Here is a 22,997-nt window from a genome sequence, read left to right as displayed (position 1 = left end):
CCCAAACTATTTTTCCAGAGACACAAGACCCAAAGGCAATTAGACACCATTCTGAAAGAAGCTGTCAGCGAAGTAGCAGCAAACACCAGCAGAAAAGCCTTGCTTGACTTAAACTGACAGGGGAACCCCTGAGCATGATTGGATCAGTCAAGGAAACAGGCTACAGCCCTCTGGAGCTGACTGTTGCCCTAGTGATGAGATTGCTGTGACAACATCCAATGAAAGGCTCCTGGCAGAGACCTCAGGAAGAATGGCTACTGATACAGGGGTACTCAGAATGCCTTTACACCCATTAGATAGTGACAGGTAAGTACATTTTTTCCCATTACCAAAGTGGCTGGAAGCTGGAGGGATCAGATTTTAAACAATCTGAGAACCCAATTTCCCTAGTTGAGGTTATTAATGAGATGTTGCTGTTTGCCTCAATTGTCCAAGGGCACAACAGGAACCCTACTGGTGGCAGAATGGTCTCCATTGCTCCCTTACTGGATTCTGACACTTAGAACTTAAGTTTGCCAGGTTTGTGGGCAAATTCCTTTCATGATGAGGCATCACCATCTCCACAGCCTGTAGCAGTTTTGTTATGATAAAAGTATACATCTTCCTTGGGGTTTTATAGGAGAGAAATACTGTGTGTGAAATTAGCTGGAATGAGAGTGGAATCACTCAGGTGTTGAGAGACCAACACACTTGGAACTGAGCTCAGTGGAGACTAGACTTTGTTAAATGAATCAATTTTATTTGATATTTATGCTTAAGGGTGCGATGTTAAAAACTTGGCTTCATAATATGAAATATAAAAGTATACCTGGAATCTTTAAAATGTTAGATGTAATGTGCATAAATCATCATCTTTATAATACAGTCATTATTTGTATTTCTTTATCATAATTTTACCATGTAGTATGCATGCATGTGTGATGTATGTGTATATAAAGAGAGAGAGAGAGAGAGAGAGAGAGAGAGAGAGAGAGAGAGAGAGAGAGAGAGATTCATGTATCCTAGGCTAACCACAAGTTCTCTATGTAATATAGGGTTACATTGGCCTGTATTGGCCATTTGATCCTCATGTTTGTATCTCCCAAGTGCTGAGATCCTGGGGAGGTACCACCAGGCCTGGATTCAGGCTGTGCTTTCTTTCAACCCAGGATTTGTGTGTGATAGGTAAGCACTCTGCCAACTAAGCCACATTTCATATTCTATAATCTAACTTTTTGAGTTTTTATTTTTAAGTATTATATAACATATGTTTTATATATATATATGTGTGTGTGTATATATATATATATATAATTTGTTTCAAAATCTTGCTTTGTATTGGTAGATTTTATTTCCATTATTATGCTATAAGAAATTTTAATGCAAGACTAGGCTAAAAAACCAAACAAATGCCAGGCATGGTGGTGCACACCTTTAATCCCAGCACTCGGGAGGCAGAGGCAGGTGGATTTTTGAGTTTGAGGTCAGTCTGGTCTACAAAGTGAGTTCTAGGATGGCCAGGACTATACAGAGAAATCCTGTCTTGAAAAACAAACAAAACAAAGACTAATCTAAGTTACTTTAATATGAAATTTGTTATTTAGTTGTTCATGTTTTTTTTTATTTTTTATATTTGCTTTTTGATTGTATGTATATATGTGTGTACATTAGTGCTTTACCTATACATGAGTATCTGGTTTCTGTGGTTGTCAGAATAGGACAGTGGAACTGGGACTGGACTACTGACTACTGGACTACTGGGACTATAGTTGGTTATAAGTCATTGTAAGCAAGCTATCAACCTCTGTAAGAGCAGTAAGTACTACTAAGGAATGAAAAAACTATCCATCATTACATGTTTGGTTCTTTAGGAATATAGTAGAGTGGTAGAAGAATGTATATTATTTGGTCAAGGTATATTAGATATAGAAAACTCTTCCACACCTAAGGCTCAGTGAACATTTTGGAAGATGGCATGAGAAGATTGTAAGAGCCAGAAGATCAAGGAATTTACTGCAAGATTATGCCTCCTAGGAATGTCAGAAGCTACATCTATGACTTCCCAAAAATGAGCTGGACAAGGTACACAACAATAGATACATCAAAGTGAAAGGAGAAAAGCCTACAGATCTCAACCTTACATAATGAACTACAGGCAACCAAAGAGTGCAGAGGGCACGAGAAATCATCTTCTCCAGGGGAGAGACGTCAGGTGGTTATTCAGTACCAAATGGTCAGCCCTTTAAACATACATGAAAGTAAAACTGATATATATATATATATATATATATATATATATATATATATGAATATATGTGTAAATACACAAACAGGAAAGCATGTAATAACAGTTTAACAGTTAATGGGGAAAAAGTCCCCATAAATTTGAAAGAGAGCAATGAGGAGAATATGGGAAGGTTTAAGGTGGGGAAAGGGAAGGGAGAAATGTTTTTTTTTTTTTATTATGATCTACAAAATAAAATAGTCATATAGAAAACACAATGATAAATTCTAGAAGTTCGTGTTATTTACCTTAATGTGGTTTATAAGTCTAAATCATGCAAGCTCCCCATATATAACATATGGGTTGTGAAGATAAATAGTGAACAGATTTCTAAATGCCAGCAAACCTGTTTGAGACATTAAGGGACTTACTCTTTGGATGAGAATTTTCTCACCAAAAAATTTCCCTTATCAGAAAATGTTTCTTCAGTTAAACATAAAAGACTATGGATTCATATATTGGAAGTAAATAGGATTTCTGTCTTCACACCTTCCTTTGACTAACAGGCCACTCTGATTTTCTAAAATCCATGTACTACTTCTTTCCCTTATCTCCTTTTTTTGAACGTGACAGCGAAATAACCAACTTATTAGTTAACCAGTTTAAAGCTTACAATGGAGAACAAAAGATGATATGAGCCTAATGAAATTAACTATATTTAATTAAACAACAACAGCAAACATTTCATTATTATCTAACAGATTTTAGATTTGTAACTACATACCAAAATCTCTAAAACCAAATAGCTGATGACCAAATTATGATAATAATATAATAACAACTCAATTTTCCAAGAAGTTTTGACAGTGTAGTTATTTATACATGTGCATTTTCAATATTGTTATTTTTACCTTGTAATTAATCATACTATGTCTGTGCTTAAAAGTCAATGACTATCTAACTGAGATTTAAAGCTTGATACACTGGATAGTTTGCTTACTTCTGGGTTATTTAGTTGAAGTAAAAAATGAAAGTTAGACTTCTAAATAATAACACTAGTATTTGTATTGTTCAATCCTAATTTTTAAGACACAGCAAAGTAAATTAAGTAACCTTTTAAATAACAGATCAAGTGTTGTATAACAAGTGGTCATAAAGCCACACATAGATTGTAATGAATGGAACAAATGATGAGAAATACATTTCTTATAGTAGACTATTAAAATATTAATATGATCAATATTAATTATAAGTTCCTGTGCTTAATTACTGGACAAAGGTCACCTAATAAGACTGCAAGGAATTAAATCAGGCCAGATTGAAGGGATCACAGCTCAAGTGAGGCTGTCCCAATTCTATTAAGGGCAGACTTTTTATACCGTTTTCAGAAACAGAATATAGTGGCAATTGCCAGGATCAATACAGTTGTATTTCCAGGATACAATGATGTTTGCAAGTTACACAGGGCACACAAGATTAATGTCTAAGACCAATTGTCCTTTCAAGCTTTCATGTTTTCTTGACTAGTAAAGGAACATACAGAGAAACACAAAGAGGCCTGAATGCTTCACTGCCTGAGGGAACACATGTGTCTCTCAGGAACTGCAAGACACATTGTACTCCAGGAGCCATGGACTCTAACCTGAAAAACCTATGACATATGCTTGTCAAGGCAAGCCAACTCCATGGTTCCCAGCAATTAATGATACTGGTTAATTCAGAGATTAAAAACCAGGGTGAATGATCAATGAATAACCCTGCCCAAATCCTGACATATGGATGTCCTGAACCACAACAATTAGCAGTGTAGCAAGATATCTTCAAGGCTGAATAATGGCACTTATATGCTGGTGGCATGGCATATCTGGAAAACTGAAATACAGCCTTCTCAATAAGAGGCAATTTGTGACTAGTACCATATACCGGGCTAGCTACCCATAAGCTATCTGGTAAGGTCATGGAGCCCATAACAGAACATATTATTGCCAATTTTCTAAAACACTGTAATGTCTAAATTCTAAATATTTACACTTATACCCACAAAGTAATTTAGCTCTTACTTCTCATCAAAGAAGATCTTCTTATATCAGAGAGCAGCAATGAAAGCTACAACTTGCAAAACTTCAATGACTGGTTACGTGGTGTCCAATCTCAAATGGTATATCTATAATATTACTCTTACACCAAAAGGTTCAGGGAGCATCATAGAAGAAACCATAGAAAATTCTAAGAGCCAGAGGGTCAAGAGATACACTATAAGTTAGAGTCTTTTTTATATGACAGGGAAGCTACAACCATGAAATGTGAACAATATGATTACCAAAGGAAACCTAAACAATGACAATACTAGTTGGCAAGTCAATATTGATATGAGAAAATTTTCAAGGCCTTACATTTATACTAAGGATTTCAGGCAATTTATGATTACTACAGGAGAGAGAGAGAACCATTCATCCTCGGGGCTGTATCCCTAATTGATTTTCCAGTACTAAGTAGTCGGCCTTCACAGTATGTCCACACGAGCAATATTAAAGGAATGCAGTACGGTTTAGTTATGTATTAATTGCTTATATGTGTAGATGATATAATTAAAATAAAAGAGGCCATGTGTGGAGCATAAGAGTTTGAGGGAGATTAATGAAATAGGAATGGTATAAATAAAATGCATATATTTGGAATCAAAAGAATAACATTGTATTGTTCATATAATCTTTTGGGTTAGGTTTTGAATGTTATCTCTGATATGACTTACTGAAAAAATTTCAGTAAGTCCCATTTGCTTTAAGTAGTGTCTTCAATTGCAGGCCTCATTATGACAGTTCTATAGTTATCTCTATAGCCTCAACTCTTCTGTAACTTGTGCATTGTAAAAGGAATTGTGTTTTCTTTGCTTTCAAAAGGCAAAATATAAAGCAAAGTCAGTCTTATAAAGTGACATTTGGAAAAGAGTACAATGGATGAAGTATACTTTTATCAATTACCACTGCATATTTAGGAGAAATTGCTATGATGATCTTACAGGCATTCCCTTTGTATCTTACAGGTCAATGATTCATAGAAGACAGATTTTTTTAACATACTTGTTCAATTGAATCGGGAAATATTAGTATTCTTTTTTAGAATCTGCCTGAGAGGCACTTGATTGTAATTGTCAGAAGTAAGGTTAAATATCTTTATATTAAGAGCTCCATAAGTGTTAGTAATAATCAGGGTTAAAAATGATTGTGCTAGAAGCCCTGGGCTCACAGTGCTACATAATTAGTTACTTAATGTCTCTTGCAGCTTGGTTCTCAAGTGTATGCCAAAGTCTCACATGTGGAAACTGATTCATCAGCCTATGTTCTTATTGGGAGGTGGTGGAAAGATTAGGAAGTCTGCTCTCATCTAAAGAAGTTATGCCACTGGACTATGCCTTGGAAAGATGTATTAGGATCCTAGCCCCTTCCTCTAGCTTTTATCTTGTCCACTGGGAAGGAAGTACCTTTGCTCAAACCTAAACTCCACTGCATTCAGGTAGAAGAACAAGAAGTTGTTACAGTGGCAATCGTTAATATAAGATATGTAATTGTAGTTTCATTTTTCTTCAAATGAAAACATAGACTTGTATTTTCTCCTAATTAATCATATGGAGTGAATTTTGAATTATAAACTATGCTGATACCAGAACCTGGCATCACACTTGGTTAAAATGTGTCACTTATTATTTGCTATAGATTAAAGCAGTCATTATATAACATAATATACAGTCTCATTTTATAAGAACATTTAACAACTTCATTTCAAAGGTATATTAACCAACACTGTAATTTTGCAATCTATTTTTATTTAAATCAGTTGTAGAAGCCTACTATGTATTTGGTACCCACTAATCTAGTATTGTTTTTATTTATGAGGACATATGAGCTTAAACCAAAATTTTACAATAAAGAAAACTTTGCTTAGAACAATTAATTCATCATTAAGATGATATGCTAAGAGGAGTGCTGACACACCTATGAGCACAGGTAAGACCTCTACTTAAGCTCTGAGGAACCCACCAAAAAAATTCTCAATTCTGAACATTTATCTCCAAATGCAAGGGCACTCACATTCATAAAAGAAATTTTACTAAAGCTCAAAACATATATTTCACCTCACACAATAATAGATGGAAACTTCAACACCCAACTTTCATCAATGACAGATCCTGGAAACAGAAACTAAACAAAGACACAGTGAAACCAACAGAAGTTATGGACATAGTACTACTACCTGATGACCCAGCTATACCACTCCTGGGCATATAACCAAAAGATGCACCAACATGTAATAAGGACACATGCTCCACTATGTTCTAGAAGCTCTATTTATAGTAGCCAGAAACCAGAAACAACCCAGATATCCCTCAACAGAGGGATGAATACAGAAAATGTGGTACATTTCACAGTGGAATTCTATTCAGCTAGTAAAAACAATTAAGTCATGAAATCCGCAGGCAAAGGGATGGAACTTGAAAATATCATCCATAGTGTGATAACCCAATCACAAAAGAACACACATGGTATGCATTCACTGATAAGTGATTATTAGCCTAAAAGTTCACAATACCCAAGATCCAATTCACAGACCATATGAAGTTTAAGAATAAGGAAGACAAAAGTATGGATGCTTCAGTGCTTCTGAGAAGGGAGAACAAAATCTCACAGGAGGAAATATGGAGACAAAGTGTGGAGCAGAGACTGAAGGAAAGGCCCTTCAGAGACTGTCCCACCTAGGGATCCATTCCATACACAATTGCCAAACACAGACACTATCTTGGATGCCAAGAAGTGCTTGCTGAAAGGAGCCTATTTTGGCTGTCTCCTGAGAAGCTCTGCCAGAGCCTGACAAATACAGAGGCAGATGCTCACAGCCAACTATTGGATTGAGTGTGGGGTCCCTGATGGAGGAGTTGGAGAAGGGACTGAAGGAGCTGAGGGAGGTTGTAGCCCCATTGGGGGTAGCAACAGTGTCAACTGGCCAGGACCCCCCCCCCCCAAGAGCTCCTGGAGACTGCTCCATCAACTACAGAGTACACATGGAGGGACCCATGGTTCATGTGTGGCAGAGGATGACCTTGTTGGACATCAGTGGGAAGAGAGTCCCTTGGGCCTGAGGAGGTTCAATGCCCCAGTGTAGGGGAATGCCAGGCTGGGAAGGTGGGAGTGGGTGAGTGGGAGAGCACCATCATAGAAGCAGGGGGAGGGGAATGGGGTAGGGGGTCTCCAGAGGGGAGATCTTCAAATGGTATAATATTTGAAATGTAAATAAAGAAAAAAATCCAACAAAAACAGGAAAAGATATTAAGCTCATTGTGTTTTGTCTGTTTGATAATCGATTTTTAAGATATAGTCGGATCCTAGAATAATATGTTTTAGAAGAAACTGTTACAGAGGGTGCATATAAGAATTTCTAAAGCATATCTTATTTAATTTTTATATTCACAAATCCTCTTAGTTGGAGAGATGTCTCTGTAGTTAAGAATATTTGCAGCTGTAACTGATGAACTATGATGAGTTCCAGCACCCACAGGGTGACACAAAACAATATGTCACTCCATTTTCAGGGTATTTGACAAAATCTTCTTGCTTCCATGGACACCAGATTCAGACATGGTATGCACACATGCATGTAGAAAAAGTTGTCATACACATAAAATGAAGATAAATTTGTTTTTAGAATCCCACTCTTTCTTTTTTTATTTTAATAATGTAGAGTCTCTTCATCATTTAGCACTGGCTATGCTTTAATGTTAACTCATAGGGTGAATTTCTTCCATTAATCTTTTGAGTCAACTATTCTTGAGGCACTGAAGTGTGTAATGTTGCAAGAAGACGTTTGAAATATTCATAATGGAGACTGGTTCTGGTACTGCAGCAAAAGTGAGATGAGAAGACATTAGAGTCAGCACCTTTATCTTATGCTGTAAAAAATATCAGTTGGATAAGAGTTACGCATTTCCTTATGTGAATCTTTGGCATTCACTCAAGAAATAAAATCAAACAAAGCAAGAAACATAAACCTTCACAAAAATCAATTATTCTTTAAACAAGAAAGAAAATAGAGACTTTAGGAAATTAGGGGTGAAGGCTTGTTTTACTTTTGTGCTGATAACTTCACACTGTTCCTGAACTTTAAACTTTAAACACATAAACTATTATGTGAATATGTGTGTGGAAGTGTGCATGGGTGTGTGTGCATGTGCATGTGTGTGTGTGTTTCTGTGTGTCATGAACATGTATGCACACAATCACATATTAATGCTTAGAGATGATAGAGATTGATAGTGGGATGTTTTCTCAATTGATTCTTCACCTATTTATTTTGTTGTTGTTGCTCTCCCTCAAACTCAACACACACACCTTTTTTCTATTGCAGATAATTTGCTTATATGTTTTGTTATATTGTGTTTACGTATTATATGTGTATCTCAGTGTTTTTAATAACTTTTTTATGTTTGTTTGTTTTCCCAATTCTCTTTTGCTTTTATTTATTATTTTTATTAGTAGTATTATTAAATGCCTGGTGTTTTTTGTTTTTATTTGTTTGCTTGCTTATTCATTTATTTGTTTTTGTTTTTGTTTTTTTTTCAAAACAAGATTCTCTGTGTATCTCAGACTGTCCTAGAACTCACTCTGTAGACCAGGGTAGCCTAGAACTCTGAGACCTACCTGCCTGTTTCACAAGCACTAAAATGAAAGGCTTGTGCCACCATCACTGGCTATCTGTTTGTTTTCTATGAGAGAGGAAAAGGAATGGCAAGAATTTGGGTACGTGTGGAAGCCAATTGGATCTGGGGAATTTGGACAAGAGGAAACGATAATTAAATTACGTTCTGTGAAAGAAAAACTATTTTCAATTTAAAAAGAAAAGATAATGTGATGTCCCACAGCTTCAGAATGACTATTCTAAACATGCATACATTTATTGAGATATGTTGGCCTTGAAATTGGTTCATATTAGTGTAGTTTATAACTATTTAAAACAATTGTTTTAGGTTTCCTAAAATAATCATACATACATAATATCTTTATATAACACTATATATAAGAAATAAATATGAGTGAATTTATGCTATAGGGAAGTGGTTTTCAACCCAAATTCTGAGACCCTTTTATACAGTTATATATGTTGTGTTGACACTCAACCATAAAATTTCTTTGCTACATCATAACTATAATTAGGTTGATATCATACTACTGTTATGAATCGTAATGTAAATATTAGAGTTTTCTACTAATCACCAGCAATATCTCTGAAAGTGTCATTCAACCATCAAGTGTTCATGATCCACAGGTGGAGAACCACTGCTATAGAATAGTTCTATATTATCCAATATATGAAATGGCATAAAGAACATGATTATAATAAGATTACTTTATCAGTCAATATTTTTCTAGTGTCACTCATTCATTTACATGCTACTATGTTATTGAAGAATCTTTTTATATAGCATATAATGCTCTTTAGGCACAGCCTCCCATATATTCACACCTCCATTCTCTCTTATTAAGCTTTTTTCCTGCTTGTTTCTGTTTTGATTATATTTTGTTCTAACTCAACTTTATGTGGTGTTTTCCCTGCAGAGAGAGAAGCTATATTTAAAGAGTCTCAAGTTGCTTCATTTTTTAAATGTAATTAGGTATTTTCTTCATTTACATTTCAAATGCTATCCCAAAAGTCCCCCTTAACCTCCCACCCCACTCCCCTACTCACCCACTCCCACTTCCTGGCCCTGGCATTCCCCTGTACTGAGGCATATAAAGTTTGCAAGACCAAGGGGCCTCTCTTCCCACAGTACCAAATGGCTGAGAAGCACCTGAAAAAATGTTCAGCATCCTTAATCATCAGGGAAATGCAAATCAAAACAATGTTGAGATTCCACCTCACACCAGTCAGAATGGCTAAGATCAAAAATTCAGGTGACAACAGATGCTGGCGAGGATGTGGAGAAAGAGGAACACTTCTCCATTATTGGAGGGATTGCAAGTTTGTACAACCACTCTGGAAATCAGTCTGGCGGTTCCTCAGAAAATTGGACATAGTACTACCAGAGGATCCTGCAATACCTCTCCTGGGCATATATCCAGAAGATGTTCCAACTGGTAAGAAGGACACATGCTCCACTATGTTCATAGCAGCCTTATTTATAATAGCCAGAAGCTGGAAAGAACTCAGATGCCCCTCAACAGAGGAATGGATACAGAAAATGTGGTACATTTACACAATGGAGTACTACTCAGCTATTAAAAAGAATGAATTTATGAAATTCCTAGGCAAATGGTTGGCCCTGGAGGGCATCATCCTGAGCGAGGTAACCCAATCACAAAAGAACTCACATCATATGTACTCACTGATAAGTGGATATTAGCCCAGAATCTTAGAATACCCAAGATACAGTTGCTTCATTTTTATTTCATTTTCAGAAATGAATGTAAGATATATATCTTGAAATTTAATTAATATATATGATAGAACAATTTTGTAAATTTTCTGTAACACAGATTTTGTAAAATATTGGCCTAGTTCCTAGGAAGATACCTGTTATTTTATAATAATCCAGTATAGTCAACATCTATCTTTTCCCATTATGTTTTTTTTTCAACGAGTGATAACTTTGGCTACCCCCCCAGATGCCAGGCTCCCAGGCCCCAACTGAGATGATTTTAGCCGAAACAAAGGGGGGAGAGAACTTGTACAGACCATCTCCAGCAAACAGGCACAGCCCTCAGTTGTGGGATCGGCCCACACATTCTTCTCAGAATTGTTAACCCTGTCCAAATGAAAGACAGGGACATAAAACAGAACATAGCCTGAAGGAAAAGTCATCCAGAGACTGCTGCAACTACAGACCCATCCCATCTGCAGACACCAAATCTGACACTATTGCCGATGCTAAGAACTGCTTGCTGACAGGAGCTTGGGATGGCTGTTCCCTGAAAGGATCCCCAAATCCCTGACCAATATAGATGCAGATACTCATAGCCAACCGTCAGACTGAGCCCAAGGATCCCAGTGAAACAGCTAGGGGAAGGACTGAAAGAGATGAAGGGGATTGCAACCCCATAGGAAGAACAATATCAATTAACTGAACCAGAGCTCCCAGAGACTAAACCATCAACCAAAAAGCATACATGGAGGGAGCCAGACCTCCAGATACATATGTAGCAGAGGATGGCTGTATCAGTGGAAGTGGAAGGAGGATTGATACCCCATTGCAGGGGGATGCTGGAGAAGTGAGGCAGGACTGGGTGTATGGGTGGAGGAGGACCTTCATCGAGGCAAAGCAGAAGTGCATATGATGAGGGATTTGTGGAGGGGTAACTGGGAAATGTAAATGAATAAAATGATTAATAAAAATTAGCTAACTTTGTTGCTATCATTCATGTGGATATTAGTGACTTCTCTAACACCGGGTGCACTCTTTTTTTTTTTTTTTTTTTTTTTTTTTTTTTCTATCATATATTTTTCAACCATTTGATATAAAGTCAATAAATACTTGGTATGGGCAATCACACCAAGACCAAGTAAACCGAATAAAATACTTCTAAGGCAAACTATTTTCTACTAGAAAGAGGGCATGAGACATGCTGTCACAGAACAACATAGATTCTACCCTAACTTCAGGCTCTATGTAGTAACCACAAATTAAAGGTAAAGCATTCCATTAAACAATGAATTGATGTTTTAAATCTAAGGATTAAGTATTACTGGTATAGACACCTGAGCTGTACTACAGAGGGGCTGCACCAGGCCTATGGGCTGAGAAGAAAGCCAAGGTGATTGCAGTAATGAATGCTGTGGAAGAGAAGCAGGCCTCTGGAAGAGTCTCAGAAGATGGAGGAGGTCAGCCTCCTGCTGTGCAGCAGCCCACAGACCCTGCATCTCCTACTGTGGCCACCACCCCTGAGCCAGTAGGGGCCTATGCTAGGGACAAGAATGCTACCAAAGCAGCTGATGATGAGCCCAAGTGTGAGGATGGCTGGGGCTTTGGCATTGAGAGCTGGTGTCGGGAAGACTTCGGGGTTTCTCCTGGTGGCCAGGCCGAACTGTGTCTTGGTGGATGACAGGCTGGAGCAGAGCAGCTGGAGGTACTCTCAGGGTCATGTGGTTCAGAGATGGCAAGTTCTCAGTGGTATGTGTCAAGAATCTCATGCCACTTAGCCCCTTCTACAGTGCATTCCACCAGACCGCCTACAATAGGCAGCCCGTGTACCGCAAAGCCATCTACAAAGTCCTCCAGGTGGCCAGCAGCCGTGCAGGGAAGATGTTTCCAGCTTGCCATGACAGTGACGAAAGTGACAGTGGTAAGGCAGAACAAGCAGATGATTGAATGGACCCTCAGTGACTTCCAGCCCTTGGGTCCTAGGGGCCTGCAGCAACCAGACAAGGAGAATCCTTACAGGGAAGTTTACACCTAACCATGTTGGTGGAGCCTGCGGCAGCTGCTTATGCCCCACCCCCACCAGCCAAGAAACCCAGAAAGAGCCCAACAGAGAAACCTAAGGTCAGGAAGAACGTTGATGAATACACAGGAGAGTGGCTCATGTATAGGTGTACCAGAAGTGCAGAAATATTGAGGTCATTTGGATCTCATCTGGGAGTCTCAACGCCACCCTGGAGCACCCACTCTTTATTCATGGAATGTGCCAGAACTGTAAGAACTGCTTCTTAGAGTGTGCTTACCAGTATGATGACAATGGGTACCTCTGCGGTGCGGGACCTGAAGTGCTCATGTGTGGGAACAACAACTGCTGTGGTTGCTTTTGTGTCAAATGTGTAGATCTCTTGGTGGTCCAGGAGCTGCCCAGGCAAGCATTAAGAAAGACCCCTGGAACTGCTACATGTATGGGCACAAGGGCACCTATGGGCTGCTGCGGAGATGGGAAAACTGGCCTTCTCGAATCCAGATGTTCTCTGGCAATAACCATGACCAGGAATTTGACCTTTGATGGAATTGCTACAAGGCTCGTGGTGCTGAAGGACCTGGGCATCCAAGTGACCGCTACATTGCCACTGAGGTGTGTGAGGACTCCATCACAGTGGGCATGGTAGAGCACCAGAGAAAGATCATGTACTTCGGAGACATCCACAGTGGCACACAGAAGCATATTCAGGAATGAGGTCCATTCGATTTGGTGACTGGAGGCAGTCCTTGCCCGCAAGGGACTTTACGAGGGTACAGTCTGCCTCTTCTTTGAGTTGTATTGCCTCCTGCCTGATGTGCGGCCCAAGGAGGGAGATGATTGCCCCTTCTTCTGGTTCTTTGAGAATGTGGTAGCCATGGGTGTTAGGGACAAGAGAAACATCTCACTATTTCTTGAATCCAACCCTGTGGTGATGGATGCCAAAGAAGCCTCTGCTGCACACAGGGCCTGTTACTTCTGGAGTAACCTTCCTGGCAAGAACAGGCCATTGACATCCACTGTGAATGATAAGCTGGAGCTGCAAGAGTATCTGGAGCAAGGCAGAATAGCCAAGTTCAGCAAAGTGAGGACCATTATCACCAGGTCAAACTCCATAAAGACCAGCATTTCCTGTCTTCATGAATGAGAAGGAGGACATCCTCTGGTGCACTGAAATGGAAATGGTGTTTGGCTTCCTGCTCCACTACACAAGTCTCCAACGTGTGCCACTTGGTGAGGCAGAGACTGCTGGGCTGGTCGTGGAGCATGCAGGTCATCCGCCATCACTTTGGTCCACTGAAGGAATATTTTGCTTGTGTGTAAGGAACATGGGGGCAAATTGAAGTAGAAATGAAAACAAAGTTAAACAAACCAACAAAAAGCAAAATACAATAAAACATCAAGAAAAGTGCCTCTCGTTTAGCATCCAGAAGAGATAAAAGGAATTTAATGCAAACCACAGAGGAGGAAAAATGCCACAGGGCTTGGCCTTCCCCTCTGGTCCTAGGAGGCAAACTTTTTGTTTTCTACACCTTTTCAGAGGGGTTTTCTGTTTGGGTTTTTGTTTCTTGCTGCGAGTAAAACAAGAAAGTTATTGCAGCAAAATTAGTAATAAAAAAAGTACTCTCCAAGTAATGCCTTGGAGAGGAAAGGAAAAGAGGGAAAATGCTATAAAAACTTAAAACATTGGTTTTTTTTTTTGTTTGTTTGTTGTTTTGTTTTGTTTTCCCCTTTTATATATATCTCTTTGTTTGTCTCTAGCCTGATCAGATAGGAGCACAAACAGGAAGAAAATAGAGACCCTGGGCAGCAGAGTCTCCTCTTGCAGCCCCGAGCAGTCTCAACAGCACCATTCCTGGTCATGCAAAACAGAACCCAACTAGCAGCAGGACACTGAGAGAACACCACATCAGACACTTTTCTACAGTATTTCAGGTGCCTACCACACAGGAAACCTTGAAGAAAACCAGTTTCTAGAAGCTGCTGTTACCTCTTGTTTACAGTTTATGTATATATGATAGATATGAATATATATATATATATATATATATATATATATATATATATATATATATATATATATTACTGTTAACTACTGTACATCCCGACTTCATAATGGTGCTTTTAAAACAGCCAGATGAGGAAAGACATCAGCTTCCACCTGGCTCTCTGTGCAAAGGGTTTCAGCCCAGGATGGGGAGAGGGAAGCAGCTGGAGGGGGAGGGGGTCATCTTCCCTCTTGAGTTTTAACAACCCAAAGGAGGAATCATATTACCCCCCACCACATGCCCCATGCCTAGCTTTTCCTGCCAAAACGGGGCTCAGCTGAGGTGGTTAGAACCTGGGGAAGCTGAATGTGGAATTTATCCAGACTCGCGTGCAATAACCTTAGAGTATGAATCTAAAATGACTGCCTCAGAAAAATGGCTTGAGAAAACGTTGTCCCTGATTTTGAATCTGTCAGCCACATTGAAGGCCCCTCGTGGGATCAGAAATAATCCACAGTGAGAGAAAGTGACCCGCCATTAACCCCACCTGCAGCAAAAATAAATAAATGAAAAATAAATAAAAAATGTATTACTGATATAATGACACTGTCATTATTGACTTGACTAAAGTCATGGATTCTGTACATTTTCTGATTATCAGTGAGGCAGAATATTTATTGTTCTCTGAAAAAGAAATTACTTTAAAATAGTTTCACTAGGGCTTCAGAATTAAAGAAGGCAAAAAAAGAAAATAAAATTATCTTTAAAAAGCCCTTGGTTAAAGAAGTGTTAGATTTAAATTTGTCTTGAAACTGAATTTTAATTTTTCTGAAAATAAATTCTTTTGGAAAAATAAAAAAGTTAGTGATACAAACTAACAAATGGTTTTCAAACTTTAATGTGCATAGGGTTACTTGAGAATCATTAAAATGAAAATTTTGATTTTCATAAGGTTGGGTGGATCCCAGTTGTGTATTCTCATCAGTGACCCAATATGAACATGATGCTAATTTACGACACATAATTTCAACACTAAACATGAAAGTTTGCTTAGAGCTCTAAAACATTGTTTCCTAACTACTATTTGATGACTCACATTAAGTCCATTGAGGAATAGCATTAATGAGTTTCAGTTATAGGCCAAGGTCTTTTATGGAATAAAATCATGTACAATTTAGAAGATAATGAATAAAAATACAGATTGAAATGAGAACAAGGGCTAAAAAATTATGGTTTTAATCATAACAGACCACAAATACAAGAATTACTATGAAGAAAAGTACAAAAATCTTGAATCTCCACCATAGTTACACACACACACACACATATATATATATATATATATATATATATATATATATGAAAATAAAAGTCATCATCCCAAAATCCCTCTAAACATTTGATAAATCTAAAATAAATAAATAAATAAATAAAAACACTTGTCCCTTTTTCACCTCTCAACCCACATTATTAATCTTCTATTTCTTTTGTGATCAGTTATGAAAAACCCGACATTTATTATCTATAGGTCTTGCTGTCAGGATTCTAAATAGTATTGCATCTGGACACATCAAGGAAACTCTATTTATTTTGCTTCCTGGATACTAAAGGCTTTCTTTTTTTTTCTTTAATTTTATTAGATATTTTCTTCATTTACATTTCAAATGCTATCCCCTTTCCTCGTTTCCTCTCCAAAAATCCCCTATAACCTCCCCTCTCACCCTGCTCCCAACACCACCCACTCCCCCTTCCTGGCCTTGGCATTCCCCTATGCTGGGGCATAGAACTTTCAGAGGAACAAGGGCCTCTTCTCCCATTGATGCCTGACAAGGCCATTCTCTGCTACATATGCAGCTACAGACAAGAATCCCACCATGTGCTTTCTTTGATTGGTGGTTTAGTGACACGCAGCTCTGAGGGTACTGGCTAGTTCATATTGTTGTTCCTCCTATAGGCCTGCAAACCCCTTCAGCTCCTTGAGTACTTTCTCTAGCTCCTTCATTGGGGACCCTGTGTTCCATCCTATAGATGACTGTGAGCATCCACTTCTGTATTTGCCAGGCAATGGCATAGCCACAAAGAACACAGCTATTTCAGGGTCCTGGCAGCAAAATCTTGTTGGCATGTGCAATAGTGTCTGGGTTTGGTGGTTGTTTATGGGATGGATCCCCAGATGGGGCAGTCTCTGGATGGTCCTTCATTCAGTCTCACCTCTGAACTTTGTCTCTGTAACTCCTTCCATGGGTATTTTGTTCCTCCTTCTAAGAAGGATCAAAGGATCCACATTTTGGTCTTCCTTCTTTTTGAGTTTTATGTGTTTTGCAAATTTTATCTTGGGTATTCTAACTTTCTGGGCTAATATCTGCTTATCAGTGAGTGCATACCATGTGTGTTCTTCTGTGATTGAATTACCTCACTCAGGATGATATCCTCCAGATCCATCCATTCACCTAAGACTTTCATAAATTCAGTCAAGCAGTGGTGGCACACGCCTTTAATCTCAACACTTGGGATGCAGAGGCAGGTGGATCTGACTTTGAGGCCAGCCTGGTCTACAGAGTGAGTTCCAGGACAGCCAGGACTGCACAGAGAAACCCTGTCTCAACCCCCTCCCCCCAAAAAAAGAATTGCATAAATTCATTGTTTTTAATAGCTGAGTAGTACTCTATTGTGTAAATGTACCACATTTTCTGTATTAACTCCTCTGTTGAAGGACATCTGGGTTCTTTCCAGCTTCTGGCTATTATAAATAAGGCTGCTATGAACATAGTGGTGTATGTGTCCTTATTATAAGTTGGAACATCTTCTGGGTATATGCCCAGGAGTGGTATTGTTGGATCTTCCAGTAGTACTATGTACAGTTTTCTGCAGAACCTCCAGACTGATTTCCAGAGTGTACCAGCTTGCAATTCCACCAACAATGGAGAAGTGTTCTTTTTCCACATTTTTGCCAGCATCTGCTGTCACCTGAATTTTTGATCTTAGCCATTCTGACTGGTGTGAGGTAGAATCTCAAGGCTGTTTTGATTTGCATTTTCCTAATGATTGAGGATGCTAAACATTTCTTCAGGTGCTTCTCAGGCATTCAGTATTCCTCAGTTGAGAACTCTTTGTTTAGCTCTGTACCCCATTTTTAAATAGGGTTATTTGTTTTTCTATCCAACTTCTTACGCTCATTATATATTTTGGATATGAGTCCCGTATCTGATTTAGGATTGGTAAAGACCTTTTCTCAATCTGTTGGTGGCCTTTTTATCTTATTGACAGTTTCCTTTGCTGTACAGAAGCTTTGCAATTTTATGAGTTCCCATTTGTTGATTCTTGATCTTACAGCACAAGCCATTGCTATTCTGTTCAGGAATTTTCCCCTGTGCTGATGACTTTGAGGCTGTTCCCCACTTTCTCCTCCATAAGTTTCAGTGTCTCTGGTTTATGTTGAGTTCCTTGACCTACTTAGACTTGAGCTTTGTACAGGAGATAAGAATAGATCAATTCAGCCAGGCGTGGTGGCACACACCTTTAATCCTAGCAATAGGGAGGCAAAGGCAGGTGGATTTCTGAGTTCGAGGCCAGTCTGGTCTATAAAGTGAGTTCCAGGACAGCCAGAGCTACACAGAGAAACCCTGTCTCGGAAAAAAAAAAAAAAAGAATAGATCAATTCATAGTCTTCTACATAATAACTGCCAGTTGAGCCAACATCATTTGTTGAAAATGCTGGGTTCCCCCCCCCCCCACTGGATGCTTTCAGCTCCTTTGTCAAAGATCAAGAGACCATAGGTATGTTGGATCATTTCTAGGTCTTCATTTCTATTCCATTGATCTACCTGTCTGTCACAGTACCAGTACCATGCAATTTTTTTTTATTTTTAATTATTTTTTTTAATCACAATTGCTCTGTAGTACAGCTTGAGGACAGGCATAGTGATTTCATCAGAGGTACTTTTATTGGTGAGAATAGTTTTTGTTATCCTAGGTTTTCTGTTATTCCAGATGAATTTGCAAATTTCCCTTTCTAACTCTGTGAAGAATTGGGTTGGAATTTTGATGGGGATTGCATTGAATCTATAGATTGCTTTCAGCAAGATATCTATTTTTACTATATTAATCCTGACATTCCTTGAGTGTAGGCAATCTTTACAACTTCTGAGGTTTCGTTGATGTCTTTCTTCAGAGATTTGAAGTTCTTATCATACAGATTTTTCACTTCCTTAGTTAGAGTCACACCAAGGTATTTTATATATATATTTTAATTTTTATTAGGTATTTTCCTCATTTACATTTCCAATGCTATCGCAAAAGTCTCCTCCCCCCCACTCCCCTACCCACCCACACCCACTTTTTGGCCCTGGCATTCCCCTGTACTGGGGCATATAAAGTTTGCAAGTCCAATGGGCCTCTCTTTCTAGTGATGGCCGACTAGGCCATCTTTTGATACATATGCAGCTAGAGTCAAGAGCTCAGGGGTACTGGTTAGTTCGTAATGTTATTTCACCTATAGGGTTGCAGATCCCTTTAGCTCCTTGGGTACTTCCTCTAGCTCCTCCATTGGGGACCCTGTGATCCATCCAATAGCTGACTGTGAGTATCTCTGGTGGAATTTTTAGGGTCACTTATCTATACTATCATATCATCTGCAAATAGTGATATTTTGAATCCTTCCTTTCCAATTTGTATCCCCTTGATCTGCTTTTGTTGTCTAAATGTTCTGGCTAGGACTTCAAGTAATATATTGAATAGTTAGGGCAACAGTGGGCAGCCTTGTCTAGTCCCTGATTTTAGTGGGATTGCTTCGAGTTTCTTGCCATTTAGTTTGATGTTGACTACTCATTTGCTTTATATTGCTTTTATTATGTTTAGGTATGGGCCTTGAATTCCTGATCTTTCCAAGCATTTTATCATGAATGGGTATTACATTTTGTCAAATGCTTTCTCAGCATCTAATGTGATAATCATGTGAATTTTGTCTTTGAGTTTGTCTATATAGTAGATTATATTGATGGATTTCTGTGTATTAAACCATCCCTGAATCCCTAGGATGAAGCCTACTTGATCGTCATGGATGATCGCTTTGATGTGTTCTTGGATTTGGTGTGCTAGAATTTTATTGAGTATTTTTGCATCGATATTATTAAGGGAAATTGGTCTGAAGTCCTCTTTCTTTGTTGAGTCTTTGTGTGGTTTAGTTATCAGAGTATTTGTGGCTTCATAGAACGAATTGGTTAGAGTATCTTCAGTTTCTATTTCGTGGAATATTTTGAGGGGAATTGGAATTAGGTCTTCTTTGAAGGTCTAATAGAACTCTGCACTAAACATCTAGTCTTGGGCTCTTCTTGTTTGGGACACTACTAGAGAGTACTTCTTTTTCTTTAGTGGATATGTACTGTTTAGATTGTTAATCTGATCCCAATTTAACTTTTGTATGTGGTATCTGTCTAGAAAATTGTCCATTTGGTCTAGGTTTTCCAGTTATGTTGAGTATAGGCTTTTGTAGTAGGATCTGATGATGTTTTGGATTTCCTCAGGTTCTGTCGTTATGTTTCCCTTTTGATTTCTGATTTTGTTAATAGGATACTGCCCCTGTGCCCTCTTGTTTGTCTGGCTAAGGTTGTATCATGTTGTTCTATCATTTTGATTTTCTCAAAGAACCTGTTCCTGGTTTGGTTGATTCTTTTTATAGTACATTTTGTTTACAAGTGTTTGATTTCATCCCTGAGTGATTATTTCCTGCAGTCTATTCTTCTTGGGTAAATTTGCTTCCTTTTGTTATAGAGCTTTTCAGTGTGCTGTCAAGCTGCTAGTGTATGCTCTCTCTAGTTTCTTTTCAGAGGCACTATGAGTTTTCCTCTTATGAGTGCTTACATTGTGTCCCATAAGTTTGGGTATGTTGTGGCTTCATTTTCATTAACCTCTAATAAATCTTTAATTTCTTTCTTTCTTTCTTTCTTTCTTTCTTTCTTTCTTTCTTTCTTTCTTTCTTTCTTTCTTTCTTTCTTTCTTCCTTGACCAAGTTATCATTGAGTAGTGTTGTTCAGCTTCCATGTATATGTTGGCTTTCTATCATTTATGTTGTTATTCAAGATCTGCCTTAGTCTGTGGTGATCTGATAGGATACATGAGGTTATTTCAATAATTTTATATCTGTTGAGGCCTCTTTTCTGACCAATTACATGGTCAGTTTTGGAGAAGATACCATGAGGTGCTGAGAAGAAGGTAAAACTTTTTGGTTTAGGATAAAATCCTCTATAGATATCTGTTAAATCCATTTGTTTTATTACTTCTGTTAGTTTCAATGTGTCTCTGTTTAGTTTCTTTTTTTTCCAGGATCCATCCATTTGTGAGAGTGGGATGTTGAAGTCTGCCACTATTATCTTGTGAGGTACAATGTGTGCTTTGAGCTTTACTAAAGTTTCTTTAATGAATGTGGATGCCCTTGCATTTGGAGTATAGATATTCAGAATTGAGAATTTATCTTGTTGATTTTGTCTTTTATGAGTATGAGGTGCCCCTCCTTGTCTTTTTTGACAACTTTGGATTTAAATTAAATTTTATTCAATATTAGAATGGCTACTCCAGCTTGTTTCATGGGACCTTTTTCTTGGAAAATTGTTTTCCATCCTTTTACACTGAGGTAGTGTCTGTCTTTTTCCCTGATGTAGGTTTCCTGTATACAGCTTAATGTTGAGTCCTTTTTATTTAGCCAGTCTGTTAGTCTATGTCTTTTTATTGGGGAATTGAGTCCTTTGATATTAAGACATATTAAGGAAAAGTAATTGTTGCTTCCTGTTATTTTTGTTATTAGAGTTGGGAATCTGTTCTTGTGGCTGTCTTCTTTTTGGTTTGATGAAGGATAACTTTCTTGCTTTTATAGGGAGTAGTTTTCGTCCTTGTGTTGGTGCTTTTCCTTTATTATCCTTTGAAAGACTGGATTTGTGGAAAGATATTGTGTGAATTTGGTTTTTTCATGGAATACTTTGGTTTCTCCATCTATGGTAATTGAGAATTTTGCTGGCTATAGTAGCCTGGGCTGGCATTTTTGTTCTTTTAGGTTCTCTATGACATCTGTCCAGGATCTTCTGGCTTTCATAGTCTTTGGTGAGAAATCTGGTGTAATTCTAATAGGTCTGTCTTTATATGTTACTTGACCTTTTTCCCTTACTGCTTTTAATATTCTATCTTTATTTAGGCATTTGTTGTTCTGATTATTATGTGTAGGGAGGAATTTCTTTTCTGGTCCAGTCTATTTGGAGTTCTGTAGGCTTCTTATATGTTCATGGGTATCTCTTTCTTTAAGTTACGGATGTTTTCTTCTATACTTTTTCTTGATGATATTTACTGGCAATTTAAGTTGAAAATCTTCATTCTCATCCATACCTGTTATCATTAGGTTTGGTCTTCTCATTGTGTCCTGGATTTCCTGGATGTTTTGACATAGGATCCTTTGCATTTTGCATTTTCTTTGATTGTTGTGTCCATGTGTTCTATGGAATCTTCTTCAGCTGAGATTCTCTCTTCCATCTCTTGTATTCTGTTGCTGATGCTTGCATCTATGGTTCCTGATTTCTTTCTTAGGATTTCTATCTCTAGAGTTGTCTCCCTTTTGGTTTTCTTTATTGTTTCTACTTCCATTTTTAGATCTTGGATGGTTTTGTTCAATTCTTTCACCTGTTTGGTTGTGTTTTCCTGTAATTCTTTAAGGGATTTTTGTGTTTCCTCTTTAAGGACTTTTACCTGTGTAGCTGTGTTCTGCTGTATTTCTTTAAGGGAGAAAATCCTCTACCAGCATCATGAGATATGATTTTAAATAATAATCTTGCTTTTCCGGTCTGTTGGGGTATCCAGGACTCGCTGTAGTGGGAGTACTGTGTTCTGATGATGCAAAGTGGTTTTGGTTTCTATTGGTAAGATTCCTATATTTGCCTTTCACCATCTGGTAATCTCTGGTATTAGATGGTCTAGCTGACTGTGGCTGGAGCTTTTTCTTCATGTGAGTCTGTTAGCCTCTGTCAGCACTCTTGGGAAACCAGCTTTCTCCTGAGTCCTGGGGGTCTGAGCACAGGCAAGCTCTCTCTGGCTGGGAAGGTGCACAGAAGACTGAGGATCAGCTCTGCCTGCTGGCTGAGGATGAAGGCCAGAAGGGACCCTGTCCAAGAAGTTCTGTTGCTCCTGTGGCTGGTGTGCTCTCCAGTACAGATCCTCCTCAGAGAGCACCCAGATTATCACCTGAATCCCTGGGATCTGAATGCTCCCTGTAGGCAAGCTATCCTCTGAAGGGCAAGGTGCACAGAGGACTGAGGATGCCTTTTTCTTCCTTCCTTCCTTCCTTCCTTCCTTCCTTCCTTCCTTCCTTCCTTCCTTCCTCCCTCCCTCCCTCCCTCCCTCCCT

At 38.4% G+C, this 22,997-nt stretch overlaps 1 pseudogene; it reads left to right on the top strand.

Annotated features, from left to right (window-relative positions):
* Nucleotides 1-11,988: 11,988 nt before the first annotated feature.
* On the top strand, nucleotides 11,989-13,950 carry LOC110291649 (annotated as a pseudogene).
* Nucleotides 13,951-22,997: the final 9,047 nt, after the last annotated feature.

This window comes from Mus caroli, chromosome 3 (assembly GCF_900094665.2).
Source record: "Mus caroli chromosome 3, CAROLI_EIJ_v1.1, whole genome shotgun sequence".
Taxonomy (NCBI): Eukaryota; Metazoa; Chordata; class Mammalia; order Rodentia; family Muridae; genus Mus; species Mus caroli.
This window is presented reverse-complemented; position numbering and strand designations above follow the sequence as displayed.